The following is a 6069-nucleotide window of genomic DNA, read 5'->3' as shown; positions in this document are numbered from 1 at the left end:
AATAGAAACTCCTCGGAGAGGTGTAAGGAGATCAGAGGTCGCTGCTTAGTCCCAGCAAGTAAAGAGCCGAGCAAGCACAGTCACAGCCGCTGTTCTTAGATCCGGCACAACCTACGTCCCAGGGCGACCCTGGGTGTCCACGGAAGAGCACCCAGAGAACTGGAACTTGCAGGAACAAAACCCACCGACAGACTCTCTGGGGCGCGCTACAGCCGCGTGGGGAACTTGAGCTGCGCTGAGGAATTCCTGGAGGCCGCTTCACTGCTTGCTTGCCACAGAGCTCGCGGTCTAGGAGAGTTCGGTTTCAGCGTCAGTGTTCACGCTTATACTGTTCTCAACCCCGGGACCTTCTAGCTTCTAGAGGGGAGAAGGGAGGAAATGTGATGGTGAAATGTTGTCTTTAGTTTTTTTAATCTTTCATTTTACTTTTACATTTTTTTTTAAAGATGTGTACGTCTGTGTGCTTGTGCTCCTGCGTGCAGTGCCTGCGGAGGCAGGAGAAGAGCCTGTCAGATTCCCTGGAGCTGGAGTTACAGAGCCCCTAGCTGCGGGTGCTGGGAACCTAACTCTGGTCCTTTGCAAGAGCAGTATACGCTCTTAAGCACTGCACCATCTCTCCAGCCCCTGCAATGAGATTTTAAAATGTACAGAACAACTCAATTCTTAGCCAGGCCCGTCCTGGAGTGAAGTTGTATAACCAGAACCGAATGTCCTGGGCTTTGTCAGAGCCTGACATTCTATGGCCACCTGAAAAGATGAGCTCAAATGAGAAACACTGTAACATTCACAGCCCAAAGGCCCAGGCTCACTGAGAGACTGAGGCCTGGTACAAATCCCACCCCACACCTACCCTTCCCAGAACATTATGGAAGGCCTGTTCATCACTGTTCCTGTTACCCTGTACGTCACATCCGGTTCCCAACAAAAAATTGCAAGGCAGAGCAAAGGGCAAAAAAACAGTTTGACTGCCAGGCCTGTAACGCCAGCATCTAGCAGTTGAGGCGAGGGAGATTTTTAAGACCAATCTGGTCTGGAAGTGATGGCGCACACCTTTAATCCCAACACTGGGAGGCAGAGGCTGGCAGATTTCTGTATGTTCAAGTCCAAACTGGTCTACATAGCGAGTTCTGGGACAGCCAGGACTATTCTTTGGGACCCCGTCTCTAAACAAAGATACTGGTGGAGTGAAAACATGCACCAAGCATTTCAGAGGCAGCAAACTCGTCATCCATGTATAGAGAACAGAAACCCCTGTCAACACACAAACATTGCATGAACTATCAGTTCCCAGGCTGGTGATAAGCCACAGCGTGTAGTTATTGGGAGTAACACTGAGGGCTAAGAGGAAAGCATCATATAGAAAACACATAAAAATGAGGCGGGTGGGTGGGTAGTTTACTGCATTTGGGCAGAGCTGAGGGTGAGTCCAGGGCCTCATGAATACAAGGCAGACTACTCCATGTACAGACTGAAAATGTATGCTCAACAGAACTGAAAACAGTAACGGTGGTCAGATTACAGCTGGCTGTCTTTCTGGTAACGTCTGCGGGAATTCAAGGTAAAAGAGGGGATTCGCTACCGTAAATACTAATTTGTTTTCTCATTCCAATTCTGTTTTTTGTTTGTTTGTTTGTTTTTTGTTTTTCGAGACAGGGTTTCTCTGTAGCTTTGGAGCCTGTCCTGGAACTCACTCTGTAGACCAGGCTGGCCTCAAACTCACAGAGATCTACCTGCCTCTGCCTCCTGAGTGCTGGAATTAAAGGCGTGCGCCACCACAGCCCAGTTCTAATTCTGTTTTGTTTCCTTGAGAAACAAGATTTTTTTTTTTGAAAGGAGAAGATCCAGGTACAATCTGTAAGAGTTTGAGTTATAGTTATGTGGTTAAAGGTCGCTGCATGAACTCAGGAATTCCTTAGTCTTCTAAAAGGGGAATTGTGGTGTGCAGAAATGGCTCAGGGTTAAGAACCCTTACAGAAGATGCACATGGTAGCTCACAACTGTCTGTAACTCCAGTTGCAGGGGATATAATGCCCTCATCTGGACTCTAGGGCACCAGGCACACACATGGTACACAGACATACATGCATACAAAACATCTATACACATAAAATAAAAATAAATGATTCCAAAAAAGTTTAAAAGAAGTGGAAATGTTTCCACAGACATGTCACCTAAGCTCTGCTCCCTGCAGGCGCCTGAAGGCAATGACCAACTTGTTCACACTGACGGTCCCCAGTACACACTTGTGTGGCTTGAAGTATCAGTTTTCCTCGAAACAAAATCACTTAGTTACTGTTCTATTTTGTGAAGAGACACCATGACCGTGGCAACTCTTATAAAAGACAGCATTTAATTAACAGCTTCTGGGGTTAGTCCATTGTCATGTCGGGGAGCACGGTTGCAGGAATGGTGCCGGAGAAGTAACTGAGAATTTTACATCCACAGGCAGCAGAGAGACACTGGTCCTAGCATGGGCTTCTGAAACCTCAAAGCCCACCCCTAGTGACACACTTCCTCCAGCAAGGCCACACCTCCTGATCCCTCTCAAGTAGTGCCACTCCCTGGTGACTAAGCATTCAAATACATGAACTTGTGGGGCCATTCTTACTCAGATCAAAACACAGAACGAAGTCTTGGAGAAGCCAGCGGTGGAAATGCAGCAGCAGGACCCAGAATTCCCCATCAATCTGCATAAGAAGAAGTTGAGGCTTGCTGAGGAGGCCCCCCCGAAGGTGCTCGCTGCCGAGCCTGAAGACCTGAACTCAATCCTAGGTCCCATGTGGTGGAAGGAGAAAACCGATTCCCAGAAGCTGTTCTCAGACCTCCACGTGACAGCTGCCGGCACATACATTCACACATACCTCCCACCCACAATAAATAAATGTTTTGAAAAAAATTGAAAGAGGGTGCTGAGGTATTAAGATATAAGAAGGGCTCAGAGCTGATATGAAGAGCCCTCGCCACCAGCCAGGAATGGGACAATCGTTACAATGTATTAAAATTCATCAATCAGTGAAGTCGTCGTTATATTAAAATTTAGTTTAAAGAAACTAATGGGTGACTGTGGCAGAATGGCAGGAAACCAATTCATTATCTCAGATGAGGCATTTACTCTGCATTCCCATAACAACCATGCCCCCATAGTCAAATAGCAATGAGCACACGTGTCTCTTTATAAAGGTTCTCTGTCTAATAAATGAAAAATAAATTAAAGAATTAGAATATAACCATTTTGCATCTCCAATGAATTAATACTTTTGGGCATTTTACATTAATGGCTGAGAATGTCACAGGAAAAAAAAGATAACCAGACGCCCTAGGAGAGAGCACAGCACTGCGGAGCTGCTGGTGGTACCAAGCCCAGTCGACTGATCTCTGAGTCTGGCTAAACTAAACAGTGCCTGAACTAAAACAGGAGCTGTGTGTGACCCACACGGGCATCAGCAAAGTCCAGGCTGTGGGGGTGATGCTAGAGTTCTTCAGCAGACATCCGGTCACAGGGGTGACTCCTGAAAATCGGGTCTTTTTAGGTAAACTAAAAGGAGAGGATGAAGGGGTCTGCAGATTAAAGGCAACGCCAGCAGTGTACGGTGATTTTTATACTGGATCTGAGTCAAAGGGCTGAGCAATGGGGTCACACTTTGTAATGGGGACGCCTTAGCCATAGTGTCTGAAATAGACAGTTAGGTGATAAAAATTGCTAAATGCCAAAAGGAAGTGAGTGGTACAACGTGCATGAGGTCTTCTAATGAAGACAGAGCAACGAAGACCAGATTGGTAATCAGTAAGATAAGAGGCCAATAATAAAAAACAGGAGGCGAGGAACACTTGTCTTTGGACGCTGAATCTTGCTTCAAACAGCAGTGTTGATAAACCGAGAAGAAGAAAAGAAGAAAAGAGCGGTGAGCACTGAGAGGGGTTAACAAACGAGGTGGGCTTTAGAGTGACCCCAACTTAGCCTGTGTAGAATATCCCGACCAGACTGAGGGAACAGTCAGGAAACGCCCCCCACCCCCACCAACAGTCTCTTGAGGAGACAGAACTGAGAAGTCGGGATAGGGATCAAGTGGCTTGTGCCAGGGAGAGGCAGGCTCACAGAGAGGTACCTCTGAGGCACTCACCAACGCAGGTATGGAAGGAAGCCTGGGAATAAGGCACCCGGGGGCAAGGTGGGTATTTTCAGAAACCCCCCAGCAAAGCCTGTGGCCTCACCATAGGAAGAAAGCTAACCAGGGCAAGAGGATTCTAGGACTCGAGTCATGAGGCCAAATGGCTCTGCCGCCAAAGCTGCTCAGTCCCTACCCAGAAATGCTTAAACACAGGCCTCAGAAGGCCCCAGCAGTTTCCAAGCAACTTGCATTCCAGAAAGGGGGGAAACAAAAAAACCACAAGAATGTGTTGCAGGAATGTGAAACATCCAGGAATAGCAAGGCAAAAATCACAGTGTGTGTGTGTGTGTGTGTGTGTGTGTGTGTGTGTGTGTGACTGCACGCACATGACTGCATGCATGTGTGCACACGTGCGTGTATGAGGGAAGGAGGGGTCATGACCCAGTATACAAATGAGCAGCAACTTTAACCGATGAGAAAACAAACAAAACAACAGAAATGCTAGAACTGACAGGCGACGTTGTGAAGCAGCTGCCACAGCTGCCGTCGGGACAGCCATCAAGAGGAAAGACTGAACACGCGAGCAATGATCACGTAAGAAAGATTCAAATGCATTTAGAGATTAAAACGAAAAGCAATGGAAAACTTAGCACACGCGCAAGGAAGGAAAGTATTACACAAGGCGAAAGAGAAGGTTCATCAACTTGAAAACACAGAAAGGGAAATTATTCAAACGGAAGCAAAGAGAGAAAAGACAGGAGGGAAACCATATTGGTGGACAACAAAGTCAGTCCCAGTTTTCAAATGGGTGGCTGCGTGTTCCAATGAGAAGGAGAAGGGGCCCTAGCTTGCTTCTCTGTGGCTGTGATAAACACCATGACCAGAAGCAACCGAAGAAGAAAGGATCAATTTCTGGTCACAGCCATCACTGGGGAAGGTCAAGGCAAGAACTCAAGACAGGCACTTGAAGGAGAAAGTAATAGCACCTGGCGTAGTGGCCCAGCGCTAGGAAGGCAGAGGCAAGCAGATCTCTGTAAGTTAGAGGCCGGCCATAGTGAGTGATTTCCAGAACAGACAGGACTACGGGGAGACACTCTGTCTCAGAAAACAAACAACACAAATAAGCAAAAGGAAGGAAAAGAGAGAAAGGAAGAAGGAAGGGAGGGAGAGAGAGAGAGCAAAGAAGGAAGGGAGAGAAGGAGTAACTCTGTTTACTGGCTTTCTCTCCCTGGTTTGCTCAGCTGCTTTTCCTACACAGCCCATGTCCACTTGCCTAGGGACGGCACCACCCACAGTGGGCTAGGTTCTCCTATAGTAATCAAGAAAAAGCCCCAAAGACATGCCCACAGGCTAATCTAATGGCAGCAATTCCTCAGCTGAGGTTCCCTCTTCCCATATTGACAACCAAGTTTGGTTATAATAAGGGGATTTTTGTTGTTGTTTTGTTTTGTTTTTCAAGCCTGGCTATGGCTATCCTGGAACTCACTCTGTACACCAGGCTGGCCTCAAATGCAGAGACCCACCGGCCTCTGCCTCCCAAGTGCTGGGATTAAAAGGTATGTGGTATGTGCCACCACCGCCTAGTAGGAATTTTTATAAAAAGAAATAGTGACTGAAGCCAGATATTTTGGGGCATATACCTGTAATCCAGCATTTATGAGACTGAGGTAGGAGAATCTTGAGTTTGAGGTCAGGCTTGAGCGACATAGCAAGACTCTGTCTCAAAAAACCAAAAGGAAGGGCTCAAGGGAAGAAAGAAGGATGGAGAGAGAGAAGGAGAGAAGGAGAGAAGGAATTCTTCCATTCTAATCAAAATTATTAAACCCTGGATTCAGAAAGCCCAAAGAACCCAAACTACAAGACCTACCAAAATAAAATTTCATAAAATCAAAAATAAAGATAAATTTCATAAATAATCGAAAGGCAAAAAATACAACTGACTTTTTTTTGTTTTCAGAAC

Source organism: Myodes glareolus, chromosome 18 (genome assembly GCF_982192425.1).
Source record: "Myodes glareolus chromosome 18, mMyoGla1.1, whole genome shotgun sequence".
Classification (NCBI taxonomy): Eukaryota; Metazoa; Chordata; class Mammalia; order Rodentia; family Cricetidae; genus Myodes; species Myodes glareolus.
The sequence above is the reverse complement of the archived record's forward strand: the minus strand, read 5'-3'. Positions refer to the sequence as shown.